Below are 18,386 nucleotides of genomic sequence, written 5' to 3' on the forward strand. Positions count from 1 at the left end.
TAGTTCTAGTAGCTGTGCTGTAGATTTTTCTGGATTTTCTACATATAGAATCATGTCATCTGCAAATAGTGAAAGTTTTACTTCTTCTTCTCCAATTTGGATGCCCTTTATTTCTTTTAATTGCCTAATTGCTCTAGCTAGAACTTCCAGCACAATGTTGAATAACAGTGGTGATAGTGGGCATCCCTGTCTTGTTCCTGATCTTAGAGGAAAAGCTTTCAGTCTCTCCCCATTGAGTGTGATGTTAGCTGTGGGTTTTTCATATATCACCTTTATCATATTGAAAAAGTTCCCTTCTATTCCTATCCTTTGAAGTGTTTTCATCAGGAAAGGATGTTGAATTTTGTCAAATGCCTTTTCTACATCGATTGAGATGATCATGTGGTTCTTCTGCTTTGATTTATTGATATGGTGTATTACATTAATTGATTTTCCTGTGTTGAACCAGCCTTGCATACCTGGAATAAATCCCACCTGGTTGTGGTGTATAATTCTTTCAATGTGTTGCTGGATTTGATTTGCGAGTATTTTTTGAGGATTTTTGCATCTATATTCATTCAAATTTAGTCTATAATTTTCTTTTTTTGTATTATCATTGCCTGACTTTGGTATTAGGGTGATGCTGGCTTCATAGAATGAGTTAGGTAGCTTTCCCTCTTCTTCAATTTTTTTGAAGAGTTTGAGCAGGATTGGTTCTAATTCTTTCTTGAATGCTTGGTAGAATTCACATGTGAAACCATCTGGTCCTGGGCTTTTCCTTTTTGGCAGCTTTTTGATGACTGACTCAATCTCTTTACTTGTGATTGGTTTGTTGAGGTCCTCTAGTTCTTCTTGGGTCAATGTTGGTTGTTTATGCTTTTCTAGGAAGTTGTCCATTTCATCTAAATTGTCTAGTTTATTAGCATATAGTTGCTCATAGTATATTCTCATTATCTCCTTAATTTCTGCAGGGTCAGTAGTTATAGTTCCTTTCCCATTTCTGATTGCATTTATTTGCATCCGCTCTCTCTTTTTTTTGTTAGCCTAGCCAGCGGTCCATCAATTTTATTGATTTTCTCAAAGAACCAACTTCTGGTTTTGTTGATTCTCTCTATTGTTTCCCTGTTCTCAATTTCATTTATTTCTGCTCTAATCTTTGTTATTTCTTCCCTTCTGTTTGCTTTGGGATTAGTTTGCTGTTCTTTCTCTAATTCCCCCAGATGAACAGTTAACTCTTCAATTTTTGCTCTCTCTTCTCTTTTAATATAGGCATTTAGGGCAATAAATTTCCCTCTCAGCACCACCTTTGCTGCATCCCATAAGTTTTGATAAGTTATGTTTTCATTGTCATTTGCCTCGAGGTATTTACTAATTTCTCTTGTAATTTCTTCCTTTACCCACTGGTTTTCTAAGATGGTGTTGTTTAGCCTCCATATGTTTGTGAATTTTATGACCTTCTGCCTGTTATTTATTTCCAACTTCATTCCATTATGGTCTGAGAAAGTGTTTTATATAATATCAATATTTTTAAATTTGTTGAGACTTGCTTTGTGACCCAACATTATGGTCTATCCTAGAGAATGTTCCATGAGCACTTGAGGAAAAAGTGTATCCTGCTGCTGTTGGATGTAGTGTTCTATAACTGTCTGTCAAGTCTAGTTCATTTATCATCTCTGTTTCTTTAGTGATTCTCTGTCGAGGTGTTTTATCCATTGATGAGAGTGGTGTATTGAAGCCTCCAACTATTATTGTAGAGGTGTCTACTTCTCCTTTCAGTGATCTCAGTGTTTGCCTCACGAATTTTGGGGCATTCTGGCTTGGTGCATAAATATTTATGATTGTTATGTTTTCTTGACGAATTGACCCTTTTATTAATATATAGTGTCCTTCTTTGTCTCTTTTACTTGTTTTACTTTTGAAGTCTAATTTGTCTGATACTAATATAGCTACTTCTGCTTTTTTCTGGTTGTTGTTTGTGTGAAATATTTTTTTCCAACCTTTCACTTTCAGTCTATGTTTGTCCTTGTGTCTAAAGTGAGTTTCTTGTAGACAGCATATAGATGGGTCCTGTTTTTTAATCCATTCTGCCAGTCTGTGTCTTTTTATTGGGGAGTTTAATCCATTTACATTTAGTGTTATTACTGTAAGGGCAGTATTTTCTACTACCATTTGTCTTTTGGAATTTATATGTCATATCTTATTTTTTCCCTCTCTCTCCTTTTACCTTTCCCGATAATCTTCATTTCTGCACTCTTCTCGAACTCACTCTCTCCTGTCTTTTCCTATCAGCCTCTGTAGCACTCCCTTTAGTATTTCTTGTAGCGCTGGTCTCTTATTCACAAATTCTCTCAGTGTTTGTTTGTCTGAAAATGTTTTAATCTCTCCCTCATTTTTAAAGGAAAGTTTTGCTGGATATAGAATTCTTGGTTGGCAGTTTTTGTCTTCCAGTATCTTAAATATATCATGCCACTGTCTTCTTGCCTCCATGGTTTCTGTGGAGAAATCTGTACATAGTCTTATCAACCTTCCCTTGTACGTGATGGATTGCTTTTCTCTTGCTGCTTTCAGAATCCTCTCTTTGTCTTTGACATTGGACAATCTGATCAATAAGTGTCTTGGAGTAGGTCTATTGGCATCTATTCTATTTGAGGTATGCTGTACTTCTTGAATCTCTAATTTTCTGTCTTTTGTAAGAGTTGGGAAATTTTCAGTGACTATTTCTTCTATTACTCTTTCTGCACCTTTTCCCCTCTCTTCTCTTTCTGGGATACCCATAACACATATATTTGTGCATTTCATATTCTCACTCAGCTCCCTAAGACCCTGCTCGTATTTTTCCATTTTTTTCACCATCTGTTCTTTTGTGTGTATGAATTCAAATATCTTGTCTTCCAGTTCACTGATCCTGTCTTCCGCCTGTTCAAATCTACTGTTGTGTCCCTCCATTGTGTTTTTCATCTCCTCCATTTTGGCCTTCATTCCCATGAGTTCTGCCATTTTTTTTTTTCAAGTTTACAGATTCTTCTTTATGGTCATCTAGTGTCTTCTTTATATCCTTCATCTCTTTTCTGTATCTTCCTTCAGTTCTTTGAATTTATTTAGCATTAGTTGCCTCAACTCCTGTATCTTGGTTGAACTATTAGTTTGTTCCTTTGGCTGGTCCATATTTTCTTGTTTCCTAGTATGGCTTGTTATCTTGTCTAGGCATCTGATTTTCTTGATTAGTTTATTCTGGAGCTTGTTTTCTATCTTTTACCTAGGGGTTTCTTGTTGTTTGGCTTTGTTCTCTGACCTCTGTTATTCAGTTCAACTTATTCTAGACCTCTAATTTAGGTTCTATTTAGTTGATCAGAATTTTTCACCTCTTGTTTTTTCTGTTTCTTGCCCTGCCTCTATGCAGCCTTTTTGTGAGAGGGTCTCCTCAGATGTGGTCGACTTCATCAGATTTTCCCAGTCCAGAGAGGCCCAGGTCTCATGGGGAGGGTATGGAGTTTTCCTGAGAATGAGATCCTCCTAAGAGGCCTCTAGAATCGGTGCTTTTCCTCTCCTGTCCAGCAGATGGCACTTGCCAGCCCACAGCTCCCCCACCAGTGTAAGGAGGTATGTAGACTTTAGTTCTCCTGGTGACTCTGATCCTGTCAGGGGCGTGGCTGACTGAAGTTGGAATCTGAATCCCAGCGCCTGGGGTCTGAGTTCCCAGAAGGAGGACTGCCAGTTGAGCTGGACCTCCCTCCACTCTCCCAATCCTAGGAACTCCAGTTGTCTCTCAAGGGCACTATTCCCTTCTCCCCTCTCTCTTTGGGGCATCTCCAGCTAAATTCCTTGGTCAGCCTGAGTTCCCAATTAAAGACAGGGGTTGACACCTTCTTCAGAAATGAATCCGGAGCTCAAAGATGCTGTGGGTACTCTGTCTCCCCGCAAGCCCTGCCTAGTACCTCAGCCTGGGCTTTCTGATAGAAAATAACCACATGTTACTTTTAGATTAAAAAAATAGAAAAGAAAAACAAAAAAAAGGAGTCCCTTTTAAAAGTCTTTCCCCAGCTTGGAAGTTTTGACAGTGTCAGAATAGAGCATTTAAAGATGTACTTTGGGCTATTGTCTGATAATTACTCTCCAACAGCTTCAATTCCACCCCTGCGGGGGGCTACTGAAATTCAAAAAGATAAGGAGTCAGTGAGAAGCCAGAAGGGACAAAATGTAGGGGGAAGGGGAATGGCTTTTTTGGAGCCTGGGAATGGGTGCCCGCTTTTAGGTCCCCCCCCTTCTTGGAGCCCAGCCCTTCTTTAGCACCCCCAGCTCCAAAAATTAGTTAATTAATTTGTTAATTCTGCAGTTGAGGCTGGGTTGAGCCCTTCTTCTTGCCCTCAGCAGACTGTTGTTTTTTGTTTTGTTTTTTCCCTTTCAGGGAGCCAGCTGCAAGACAGTCTATGAGGTCTGGGTGGGGTGGGGCTCCAGACCCCTGGTCCAGGGAACTTACAGTGTTCACTGCAATCTCAGGATCTCAACTTTTCCTCCAATTCCAAACTTGTGAATGGTTACTGGAGACCCCAAAAACACTGTTTCATACAGTTCTTGGGTAATTGTCAGCTGCTCTAGGGGAGAGAGGAAATTCTGCACCTCACCACTCTGCCATCTTGCCCCTCCCCTCTTGTCCTGGGATTTTGTTTGATAGTTGTTTTGGAGATCCCCTGTTTACAGGAGGTTGATTGTACCCTCTGTTTTCTAGGAGGCAAACCTCAGTCTCCTATGTGATTGAAGCCATCAAGCCTTTGCCCCAAATTGTGTGCCTCTGGGGTTTCTTACATTCCTTTTATTGTCTCAAGCTGCCTTTTGCCTGGAAGGATGGTGACATCAGACAGGACTTTCCCAAGTCAGTCTTTCCCAGAAAAAACAAGGCCAGAGACCCACAAAGGGGCACAGAATGACTTTAAAGTGTCCTGAGGTGATTAGTAAGGGCACTAAGAGCTTGCTTCTACCACGGCTCCACAAAGCTGTGCTTTCTTTGCTTCTCCAACAAATGCTGCCCTTTAGCTAACTGTCCCGTATACCTCTGAGCATCTTTATTCCCCTTTCCCCTGCCCTACAGCCTTTGTCCACGTTGGTTTGAAACAGTGGCTGCCCTCACAGCCGGGCCCCAGAGATCTAAAGTCACTAATCAAAAGCCATGATCAATGACTGACCATGCCCACCCATGGTCTTGAGGAAGAGGATTTTTATGTTCCTTTCTGTCACCAGCACACTAGACATGGGCTGGACCTTATGGTGGCCTGCCACGAGGGTGGGGGATGGGCACCAGTAGCTGCTTTGCAGAGAGAGTGATTTAGTACTCTTTGCCATAATTTATCAGCCTCCCCCCTCTCTCTTTCCTGAATGCTCTACATATTTTCTTGGCTTTCAGAGTTTCAAAATAATTGTTTCAGACAGTACCTGCCTGTTTAATAGTTGTTCCGGTGGAAGGAGTCTTGGAGCTCCTTACTCTACCATCTTCCCACAATTAAGTGTGTTAGAGATTTTCTTTAAGTAGTCAAGTTTATCAGTTTTTTTGTTTATGATTTCTGGCTTTCACATTTTACCTGTAAAGTTCTTATTAGCTCTAAAAGTATTATTTTTAAAATTCACTTCAATTTTCTTCTGATACTCCCATGGTTTCTCAATAACCAGTTTTGGGTCTGCATTTTTCTAGGCAGTCTGGTTGATGTTAGAGGTCCACATTATTCCTATATTCTAGAAACTCATAATCAAGTAATAAAGACATTCATGTAAACACGCTTTAACAGTACATGCGGTCTTAGCTTGATCTATATAAGCAAAAAGCAGAAAAGATAAGGAAAATAGCAATCTTCTGGCTAAAGATATTAGGGAAACACTTGATCTAACTAATGTGATGCTTGAACTGGAGCTTAAAAGATGGAGAAGAGGTGTTCACCAGGTTTTGTCCACTATGCTATACTATCTCCCATGATGTTTTTGAAGAACTGAAAATGGGGAAGAAATTAAAGCATAGGAATGAAGAAGTCTCCGTTATGTTTTTAAAGATTGCTTTAATGGCATTCCAGAACATGCAGTCTGATGGAAGAAAGTCCATACTTGTGCTTTTCAAACTTTACTGTACCTAGGAATCATCTCGGGATTTTGTTAAAATGCATGTTCCTATTCAGCAGATCTGGAATGGGAATTGAGATTCTGCATTTTGAAGTGTCCTGGGTGATGCTATGCTGCTGGCCCATAGACCACACTTTGATTAGCAAGGGTCTAGTCCTGTACTGTTGAATATTCTGTTCAATGGTGGAGGTTGTATATCTCCTGTTCATTTCAGTAGGACCTAGAACACATGTGGCTATTAAACAGTTGAAATGTTGTTAACACAACCTAGGAACTGATGTTTTAATTTTATTATTTTTAATTAATTTGAACTTAAACAGCCACATGTGGCTGGTGGCTATCATTTGGACAGTGTAAGCCTAGACAACCTTTAGAAGCCTTGCCTACGTGGGAGAGATCCAAGGCCCTGTTGGGGTAGAGTAGTGAGCAGAATTGAAAAACCATAGCTGGTACATGATAGAATAGACATGCCATGAATTTGTATTTTTTAAAAGTCAGCTGTCCACTGTGGCCGGTCTTTCTAGCAGTGTCACATACAATTTTAAAGAACTACTGAGCCTTCAATTAAAATCCTTCTTTAGTGCATTCATCTTTAATTTGGTGTGCCTTTACATAATGAAAATACGACTGATTTGTAATCACAAACGTTAAGTTCAGTGATAATGGTAATGATACAGACCTGTCAAAAAATACCTGTCCTTCCTTTCCAGACTAATGTATACCGTCTTTTTTTCTGCTCTAAAACTAGAAGATTGTAAAGCGGAACAACAGCCAGCAGGTATTCAGCAAAGAATGGAGAATATGGGAACAGTCTTATTGCTTACAGTTGCTTCTGCTACTGTTCATAGATATTATTTTAAATCAGAGTATTGATTATCATTATTCTTTACTCACAGATTTTTTTCCTGTGTGAAAGATAACCTGATATTTTGATGTTGAATACGAAGAAAATGTACAGAAATATCATAAAGCATAATCATTATTGAAATCAAAGTAAATACTGGAATTATTTTGTAAATACAAATTAAAACTAGAACAGAAATCACTCAAGTTAAACTTCAGATGACACCATTATTGACCTTTAAGCTCATGAACATTTCCATACACTGCAATGTAGTGTCTGAAAATTCAAATAATTTCCCATATAAAGTAGCAGCAAAGTATTTGTATATGTGCTTTAAATTTAAGGAAACTTACAGAAAACAAAGATTTCATCAGAAAATATTATGCTAGCATATCATCTCAACTTTTTGAACTTTCAGCCAGGTTAAACTCAACCAGTAATTTATTTGACAACAGCTTTTGTAAATACCTGCTTTCTTGAGATATAATTCACATACATTTTACCCATTTAAAGTGCACAATTCACTGGTGTTTAGCATACTCACAGAGCTGTACAACCATTACCACAATCAATTTTAGAACACTTTCATGACCCCAAAAGAAACTACATACTTTTTTAGTAATTACTTCCCATTCACACCCCCTCCCAGTAGATTTTTTTTCTAATCATAAAATCTGTCTGAATTTTTAAGGGACTGGTGTTTGTTAAACTCATATCCCGAGAATAACAGCATTGTTTTTCTTATGAACTCCTGACATATGCTGCTAACAAAAGAACTACTCAAATTTTCAATATTCCTTTTCATTTAAAACCATACATATGTAGTTATTTATTCCTCTGAACAGCTGCTACCTACTAATTCCTAAAATAGATGTTGTCATAGCTCTGCTAAAAAAGGCTGTTTAACAACATAAGCATTCCTGAGATCTGGCAAAACATAACCTGTCAAATCCAGGTTCTTTGCAGTTATGATTCTTTAGCAGTTATCTATCCTACTTCTCTGTCTATTTGCATTTTATGAACATTTTACCTCTCTGTGTACTTTGAAATTGATTGTGGTACTAGCCATATGTATGCAATCAGGGTCAGAAGAAAATATACCAGCCTTTTATGCTTCATGAAAAATCAACCATTTAAATATACATGGCAAAATAAAATGTGTTACAAGATTCTTTTTTCTTTTGGGGCATGTCTTTGTAATAAAAGTGCTGTTTTATTAGGTTATAGAACACAGCTAAGCAATGGATTACGTACCATTTTTCACTATATCTTCTTCCCTTATATTTTTGTTAAGAAAATGCATTTTGCCTAAAATGGGATGGTAGTATTTTAATACTAATGCGATTTTGTCACATTGTAGAGAAAATGCATTGAGTATATTTTAGAGGATTGAAAATGATAAAACTAAAATTTTGACACCAATATATATTAATTATATTTATTTTTGTATACATGAAATTAAGGGCATAATTTGTAATCTGATACAGTGGTGAATGTAGGCTCAGAATAAAACAGCTTACCTCTAGGTGGGGAGTAAACTAGTAATCTGATAAAGCATACTACTGCAGTACTCTGAATCTGTAAACTCAAAAAAGAGAAAAAACAGTAAAAATCCATTGTAGATAATTGTAATTTTTTCCTTATTAAGGACAGCACTTTGCATGGATAAATTCTGCTTTCACATAGATATATTCCTCCAGCTCCCACTGAAATTTTGGCTATCTTGACATGTTTACACTCTGTTCAATATGAATTCTACCTGCTAATTTGTAGAAAATAATAGTTTTCTAGCCTAGTATATCATAAAAACCTAGAAAATATTCAGAGGTCACTTAAAATTTAATTCTGTCTAAGTCAACTCTATAATCACATCAGTGATTAAACCTAAAGGGGGTGAGGGATGCTGTGTATTTATATTCAGAAGTTTTTGACATTGCAAATTTTTTTTATTTTTTATTAGCACAAGATAAAAATTTTTAGTTTTGAATTTATCCTCATACTTATTACTATAAATAAAAAAGAAATCACTAAAAATTCAAGAAATTATTCATGTGTAGAAAATATTCTACTCCCTTCCACCCAAAAGATATTTTATTTTACTCTTAGTTTGATTTGAGGTAAAGTAAATAATATATGAAAAATAGTACATTTCAACAGACTGTTTTTAACTTTTCAAATGTACAGATCTCCCTGATTTGAGCAACTGTCAAAGACAGCAACAATAAGAAATACCTTTAAAGTCGGCTAAAATCCAAGTTGTGCCAGACATAAATATCTTGTCTGTGAAATACAATGATGTTTTCTCTATTTTAGGCCATCATTTTTACAGAGTGTAGCAGCATCTCCTGACTAATGACAAGTGGAAAGCATAATACAATATTTACCATTTCAGTGCTATAGTTCATAAATATTTAATTGGTGTTGCATTTGTCATTTGCTTTTATACAGGGATACTGGGAACAGCGTGTTCAGAAATATCTACACACTGAGGAGTGAAAGGAAAAGTAACTGGCAAGCATAAGGTTAAAAAAATAGACTTGATAAATTGCTAGTGAATTCAACATAAACCTTTAAGTTCCACTGAATCTATATTCACACAAAGTTCTCACCCCAAAATATGGCAGATCAAATAAAATTCACATGTGTATAGACTTTTCCAGTTTATCATTCCTGCACAATCTTAGAATGTCTACAGACAGCTCACCTTATTCTTCCTTAAAAATAAGTTTCCATGGTTTCTTCTTTAGTAACCGTAGCTATGTAATACTTGTCAGAAAAGGAAATCACCATTCATCCATCCATCCATCATTAATTCAACATTTACTTATTGAGTGACTAGTATGGGTCAGACACTGTGATAATTACAGCCGTCAATAAAGTAACACCACCCTTCCCTCTTAGAGATTATAATATTTTGGAGAATGCAGACACTGAGCAATTACTTACAATTTTAATGAATAATTTTTAAAAAATGTGAGAAACTATGAGAGTGCATAAAAGGCAAAACTCACTGAGATTGGGCGTTAATGAAAGGTTTTCCTGCTAAGACCTGAATAATGACCAGAATTAACTGTTTTGACAAACACTGTCTCCGGAACAAATTTTAAGTGTTACCGCATAAACCCAAATGTGACCCAAAAAATCAATTCTCAGGTGTATTAAAACCAATATATTGTGATATAATAAAGATAAAATCTAATGTGGCTGAGAAAAAGATAAAAAAGTTACAATATTCATTGGTTTGCTGTGTTGACCTCACCTAGCTAGAACTCTTTGTTGCAGTTGATATCTAGAAATGGAAAGAACTGTTACTTTGGAAATTTGGGTAACTAGATCTAAAATGGCCACAAGAATTTCTAGTCTCTTTCGTGTTTGTTCCTTTTCTTTGTTTCAGATAATATACATATGTGTTTTAAGAATTTTACTTATAAAGTATATCCACAAATTGTTTTTAAAAACTTTTAAGGAAAGGATACTCTGAGTTCTTTCTGAACATCCATGAGTACTCTATTACTCAATTCTGAGGAAATAAAACATATTTTCTGTGTATCAAAAGTTGGTGGGAGATAAAGGCCATGTTGCTCTGTATTTGAAACCAAAGAGGTCAGCATGTCCAATTTCCATTACTGAGTTGGGCCTAAAAGTGGAAAGAACATTGCTTTAAGACCCTCCCATACATTTTAAGCACACATCATACAATGACTAAAATAACACTTACATTTTTTACCTAGACCCACTTCCATGTAACATTCAGATGTTTTCTGAGAAAATATTCAGCATTAGTAATGATAAGAACATCCAATCTTTCCTTTACCTGTGTTAACAGATTTCTTCACTGGTGACTGATCCAGGTTTCCAAGGAGGGAATAAATGATCCTCTTTGGAGGTTTTCTCCATCAGTAAGCCTGGCATGCATGACTGCCTCTATCCTGGGATGATCTTTCCACCCTAATAGTTCTGCCACAGGTCGGTTGTTTCTGCAGTAGTGAGCTGTATCTCTCCTCTGTCTCTTTAGATAAACCTTCAGCACCACCACCCCCCACCAAAGGCGAGGACTTCCACATATATTCTCCTAGATTTCCTAGAGTGATGGTAGGATTTCAATAACTTAGAAGATTATTGCATGTAATTTCTAAAATATGGGAACCTTGGTTCTGAGAGAAAATGATACAAGCAGTTTTGCAGATTGCAGAATTCTTGTTTTACACATATACGTTTTTCACATTGTTTAAATCTTTTAGTTATTTCCAATATCACAGTCAATTTAATTCCATTAACTTAGCATTTATTGACTGTCCCCCTAAATACTGAATTCACAGAGATGAGTAAGATGTAATCTTTATCATAGTGCTCTCCCAGTCTAACATAAGAAAATATAATGTCAAATTTGCATACCATATTACAATATAATTTTAGAATACTATTTATAAGAACTGACTCTTGAAGTAGCAAGATTTGGGTTTGTGTCCCACCTTTGTCAATTACTAATTGTGTAATCTTGAGCAAAACATTACATAACCTCCATAAACTTGATTTCCTCATCAGTATAAGCAGATTTAGTAAAATAATGAACGTGCCTGGTAAAATATAAGTGCTCAGTTAATTTCAGCTATCATAATGATTAGGATTATCATTATCACCATTATTCCTTATCACAACCTAGTAAATTAAATGTTGTTATTCACAATGTTTAGAAAGGAAATTCTTAGGTCCAAAGAATCAGTGACTTGTCCAGTCTTAAAGCCAGTAAGAATTAAAACAGGGATTATAATTCAGGTCTCCTTTTTTTGAGTCCAGAACTTTTCCCCACTATATCGTTGTTTCTCATAAGATTTAAGAATTTAGAGGTGCTACATGGGCAGGAGAATAAATAATATTGAATGACAATAGAAAAATCTATTCCATTTTAAATTCTTAGTCTATTGTATCTGATTATGTCATGAGGAAGGTCTCAGTAGATGGTAGCATGTATCTAACATCCGTGTTTAATTAAGACTTCTTTCACAAATAAATGCAATTTTGCTGGCTGCAGTTTCTCCTCTAGCTTTTAATGACATTGTTTACAGTTCATTCCATTTATTATTTCTCTTGCCTTCTAATGATTTTTCCTTGCCATAATGATATAAAGTTTCTTTTTAAAGTAAATGTATTTTAGAAATTTTAAGTCAGTCATTTTAAAGAAAAAAAAAGTTAAGTAAAATATACACATGTAAAAGTATTTATTTGTTTGTTTGTTTTATAAAATAGATAATACCATAGACAATTCACAATTATATAGGTGATAAGCACATTTTTTAAAATGTAAAAGAATCACTGCTGTGGGGCCTGAAAATGCTGTATTTCTTTTCCATTGGATATCTTAATTATATTCTAGATACTTAATCTTTTTGTTAACTACATTTATAATTTTAACAAGCTAATTGCATAATGTAATTAGCCCATTTGAGTTTATAGAAGTTATATAAAACTAACCACATTATTCAATCATTTCAAATAATCACAAATTATACCATTGTTTTGTTTTTACACTACAGTTATTTTTAGATTCTTTTTACTTCTTGAAAGAAGTTCCTTATGCTCTTAGAAAAGAATCACATGTAAAGAAGCAATGCAAGTTTAAAATGGGAAAGTGGGCCATTTATTTTTAGGAAAGGAGACTGAGACACATCTCCTGGGGATTGGAGACTGCAGTTTCCTCCGTATTTTGATTTAAAATGCACTTCCACAAATACTCCATAAACGTTCATTAATCATAGTTAAGACAAGTTGATAACTAAGGAAAACTGCTCTCCAAATGATTCCAGATTAATGAGGAGCAGCTAAAACATTGGCTACCTAAGAATTTTTCCACCCCTGTGGAGTGAGATGAGCTGGTCAAGGGAGACTGATGTGATCTATCAAAGTTACCATTACCAGAGGTGTTGAAGTGGATTCCATATCACACTACTTCTCACATGCAACAGAACTTCATAAGGTAGACACCTACCAAATATTTGTTGAGTGAATGATGAACATAAACCACATGAGCTGGTCATGCCTGGATTACTGAAGGATTGATTTTGTTTAAAGTTGCCAGTTGGCAAACATACACACACACTCACATATGACATTCTCTCTCAAATGTAACCCTTTGGAAAATAAGTGAACTATTATGAAGGGGGTGTTTTTTCTAAATTTTGCCCTATCATTAATATACCAACCTTCCTGTAAGAATCTCTATGTCCCTAGTAGCTAGATCTTTTTAAAATTGTGATTAAAGTGTCTTAAAATTTCAAAGAATTCTAATTTTTAGATTCTATATTCAACCCCTTTTTCAAAAACCAATACAAGCCAAGAAAATTTGTAGGCTTAAATAAGTCATTTGCATACATTCACATTTGTTACATGAATCTAGGATGTAACAATGTGGCTCAAGCTGGAGGCGTGCAGGGCTGGAGATGCTGCACAACTGGAACCTGGAGCAGCTCGGAGCCGGTGAATAATAGCTCTTCAAATCTGAAATTAAAAACAGCCTCTGATAAAACTGCATTGCAAAGAATGGGAAAGAAGCAGAATGGAAAGAGTAAAAAAGTTGAAAAGGCAGAGCCTGAAAAATTTATGGTGGAAAAAGTAATGGATCGATATGGAGTAAATGGGAAGGTGGAGTATTTCCTGAAGTAGAAAGAAGGATTTATAGATGCCAACAATACTTGGGAGCCTGAAGAAAATTTAGATTGCCCAGAGTTAATTGAAACATTTCTTAATTCTCAAAAAGCTGGTAAAGTGAAAGCACAAAAAGAAAATCTTTATCGACAGTGAATCTGATGACAGCAAATCAAAAAAGAAAAGAGATGCTGCTGGCAAACCAAGAGGCTTTGCTAGAGGTCTTGATCCTGAACGCATAATTGGCGCCAGAGACAGCAGTGGAGAATTAATGTTTCTCATGAAATGGAAAGATACAGATGAATATGGCAAATGAGGCAAATCTGAAATATCTTCAAATTGTAATTGCTATTTATGAAGAGAAATTAACAAGGCATTCTTGTCCAGAAGATGAAGCTCAATAATTGTTTGCATTGCTTTATATATATGTATAATCTGAGTCTTGTTTTTTAAAATCATGTTTTTTATTGTTGAATATAACATATGTACATAGAAGTGATAATTTTCCAAGTGCAATTTAACAACTAGTTAGAAAAATTCCAAGAATATTATGAGTCACAGTACCACAGTTTCAGTGTGAAGAATAATTACATTCTAATGGAAATCAAGCTTGATATGCTTGTTTTTAAGTAGTAGTATTGGGGGATATGTTAGTGGTTTTGGGGAGTATTGTTCTTTGTTGCATTTTTTTACATCAATATCGTTGGTCACTTTGAAGAAACAAAAGCTTTCTGTAGTTGCTTCATTTATCAGAAAAGAACATCTGATACCATTGTATATTATTTCCTTTGCATTAGAGAATGACTTTTGTAAATATGGGGGAAAAATTCCATAGTCATTACTGAATCAGAACTTGTGTTTAATCCGTAAGTGCCTAGGGACCATCATTCTGGGTTTTTGTTTGTTGTGTGTGTGTGTGTGTGTGTGTGTGTGTAAACAGAGATGTAATTTTTTTTAACTTTTTTTATCATTATTATTTACATTCACCAAAAACAAAACCATTCAAAACAAAAACAGCATTTCACAACCATGGGTAAGTCCATGGTACTTCTGGGATGCTATCATTCTGAGCAAACCAAGAAATCTCTCCAAGTTAAACTGAAAATTTTCCTGAAGTCATGAGCTTTCAAATCAAATAGATGATTTAGTAATTAACTGGACAATTTAAATATAATACAAATAATTTAAATTAAATAATTTAAAGCAGCCAGATCAAACTCTATGTCTATATCTATGGTAATATAAATGCAAAATATTTGCAACTCTCCAGGAGAAAAATCCATCATAACCAACAGTTTCCTCTCCCCACCAGATGAGAATACAAGGTAAATACTGCCATATTTTCATTAAGCAAGCAAGGCTTATTTAAATGGGCATTTGAAGGTTCCTTCCAGAGAGCCATTCCTTTATGGAAAGTTGAACTACCTGCGCAATATTGACTAAAAAGGTCATGATTCATGGAAACCTGATCAGATGGTTAGAGATGTTACAGTTCAGGACCTGTTGAAATAAATGGATAAATAGTCTTTTGTTATCTAAGCTATTGATCTGCATGTTTTTTCTTTACCCCCCAGCACATTCCTTATATATAGGCTCAATCTTTTCAGTAACTGGGTTTACTGGTTGGTTCAACAGAAGCCAGAAAAAACAATAACTACATAGTAGTCAGAATGTTATCCAGTTGTATATTGTTTATTGTAAATACTGATGAACAGTGGTCAATGACTAGTTTTATATTTTAAAAAAAAGTAGGATGGGAGAACCTAGAAGATGGTGGCTAGGTGAGACAGGGCTAAGGAACACCTCCGTGGAAAACACTAGATAAGGACCAGAGAGTGACCCAGAATACCAGTTACAGCGATGTGCCAGCTGGATGAGATCTGCTAGTTCCCAGGGGCTGTATACTGGGTGAAACTGAGAGTCTGCATTCTGAAACGAGTGAGTAAGCTGGCTGAAAGTCCCGCAGCCGTGCGGCGATCCGGGGAAACCAGGGTTTGGCATCTGGAGAACAACGGGCTCTTTTAATAAATAAAAAAAAAAAAAAGAAAAAAGGGGAAAAGCCAGGAGCGACTGCAGGTGCGATCGGCTGCAGGTGCAACTGTGGGAAACACGCAGTCAAACACAGCAAGAGGGGGCTGGGCCGGCCTCTTGGTGTCTGGCCTGAAAGATAGCCCGCTGCAGATATCCCTGGGGCCAGGGGAACAGAGCAGAGAGCCAGAAGCTGAAAGAATCCCTGCTACTAGCAGCTCGCTCCCGGGAGGGCTGGAAAAACTCCTGCCTGGGGCCGTGCCCACAGCCCAGAGCCCCGCCAGTTGTCCCGGAGCTGGGAAGGAGGAACTGTGCGGGGAGGGGGTTGTGGAAATGCCCCATTCGGCCATTTTTGCATAAGGGTGAAAGCAAGCCGGCTCGGCCCGGCAGCCCGGGGCTTCCCTTGAGGGACGGCGCGCGCTGATGACGTAGCACAGCATTACCTCACCAGAGGTCCTGGAGGATCGCGGCTGGGCGGGGGGACCTGCTCGGAGATCCCAGAGACACTACGCCAAGTCCGGTGGTTTGTGGGTCATCGAGAGAGAGCGGCTGGGGCTGAAATGAAATGAAGGCTTGGACTCTTGCAGCGGCCTTGAATCTCCGGGAACCGGGGGGATTTGAATATTGAGGCTGTCCCTCCTCCCTGACCACCTGTACAATGCCCCACATTCAGGGCGGACAGCTCTAGCAACACACCCAGGCTGAGTTCTCCTGCTGGACCCCACAAGAATCGTTTCCCCATATAACGCGGGGACAAGGTGGAGAACTGACTTGAGAGGTATAGGTGACTCACAGACTCCATCTGCTGGTAAGTTAGAGAAAGTGTACGTCACCAAACAGTGTTTCTGAAAAATTAGATAGGTTTTTTTTTTTTTTAACAAATTAAAAGAACCCTGTTGAGCAGAGCAAATGCCAAGAGGCCAAAAACAACAGAAAATCTCAATGCATATGATAAAACCAGACGATATGGAGAATCCAACTCCAAACACACAAATCAAGTTATCAGAAGAAACGAAATTCCTCGCAGAATTAATCAAAGAAACATAATCGAGGAATGAAAGCATGGCAAAGGATTTAAAGGACATCAAGAAGACCATGGCCCAGGATATAAGCTACATAAAGAAGACCCTAGAAGAGCATAAAGAAGACATTGCAAGGCTAAATAAAAAAATAGAAGATCTTATGGAAATAAAAGAAACTGTTGGCCAAATTAAAAAGACTCTGGATATTCACAATACAAGACTAGAGAAAGCCGAACAACATCTCAGTGTCCTAGAAGTCCACAAAACAGAAAATGAAAGAACAAAAGAAAGAATGGAGAAAAAAAATTGAAAAAATCGAAATGGATCTCAGGGAAACGATAGATAAAATAAAACGTCCAAACTTAAGACTCATTGGTGTCCCAGAAGTGGAAGAGAAGGGTAAAGGTCTAGAAAGAGTATTCAAAGAAATTGTTGGGGAAAGCTTCCCAAACCTTCTACACAATATAAATACACAAAGCATAAATGCCTAGTGAACTCCAAACAGAATAAATCCAGATAAACCCACTCCAAGACATATTCTGATCAGACTCTCAAATACTGAAGAGAAGGAGCAAGTTCTGAAAGCAGCAAGAGAAAAGCAATTCACCACATACAAAGGAAACAACATAAGACTAAGTTGTGACTACTCAGTGGCCACTATGGAGGTGAGGAGGCAGTGGCATGACATATTTAAAATTCTGAGAGAGAAAAATTTCCAACCAAGAATACTTTATCCAGCAAAACTCTCCTTCAAATTTGAGGGAGAGCTTAAATTTTTCACAGACAAACAAATCCTGAGAGACTTTCCCAATAAAAGACCTGTCCTACTTCAGATTCTAAAGGGAACCCTACCAACAGAGAAACAACAGAAAGAAGAAAGATATAGAGAATTTTAACAGAAATATATAGTACCTTACATCCCAAAGCACCAAGACACTCATTTTTCTCTAGTGATCACGGATCTTTCTCCAGAAGGGACCATAAGCTGGGACATAAAACAAGCCTCAAGAAATTAAAAAAAAAAAAAAAAAAAAAAAATTGAATATACTCAAAGCACATTTTCCAACCACAATGGAATACAAATAGAAGTCAGTAATTTTTGAACTGTAACTCCACTATTTACTTCCTACATGATATAAATTACACAAACCCTAATGACAAATCAGTGGTTTTGAACTCAATGTAAAATATGTAATTTTAGACAACTATATAAAGGTAGAGGAATGGAGGAGTATAGAAACATAGTTTATGTGTCCTATTGAAGTGGAGGTGGTATCAAAGAAAAACAAGATTGTTATGGATATAAGAGGTTAATTTTAACCCCCACAGCAAACACAAAGAAACTATCAGAGAATGTAACCATAGAGATGAATTGTAGAGTTCAGGTTAAGAGAAATGGGGGACGGTGCAATGGGGAGTTAAGAAATGAGGGTGGAGTTGCTGTTAGAGGTGAAGGGAAATTTCTAGTAATGGATGGTGGGAAAGAGCATTACAACATTCTAAAGGTGATTAATCCCACTAATGGAAGGCTAGGGAGGGCTTGGAATGGGAAGATTTAGGCTGTATATATGTTCCCACAACTTAAAAAAAAAAAAAGACAGTCTAAATAGATGATTGAATGCCAAGCATGAACTTGGATGGAATTAGAGGAGAGAGGACAGGTGGCTCAAAGGGACACAGTTGAGACATAAGGAAAAGGAAATATAGAATGTAAGCTTTGTATCATTGTTGAACCTGTTGTACTTCTTAGCTGCGCTTAATGGGATTGC

At 36.9% G+C, this 18,386-nt stretch overlaps 1 protein-coding gene and 1 pseudogene across 4 annotated transcripts in view; both read left to right on the forward strand.

Annotated features, from left to right (window-relative positions):
• The window catches only part of TENM3 (teneurin transmembrane protein 3), a 763,383-nt gene that overhangs the window by 549,148 nt on the left and 195,849 nt on the right, over positions 1-18,386 (forward strand). The window lies entirely within an intron of this gene.
• Positions 13,442-13,971, forward strand: LOC119530041 (annotated as a pseudogene).

Source organism: Choloepus didactylus, chromosome 3 (genome assembly GCF_015220235.1).
Source record: "Choloepus didactylus isolate mChoDid1 chromosome 3, mChoDid1.pri, whole genome shotgun sequence".
NCBI classification, from domain to species: domain Eukaryota; kingdom Metazoa; phylum Chordata; class Mammalia; order Pilosa; family Megalonychidae; genus Choloepus; species Choloepus didactylus.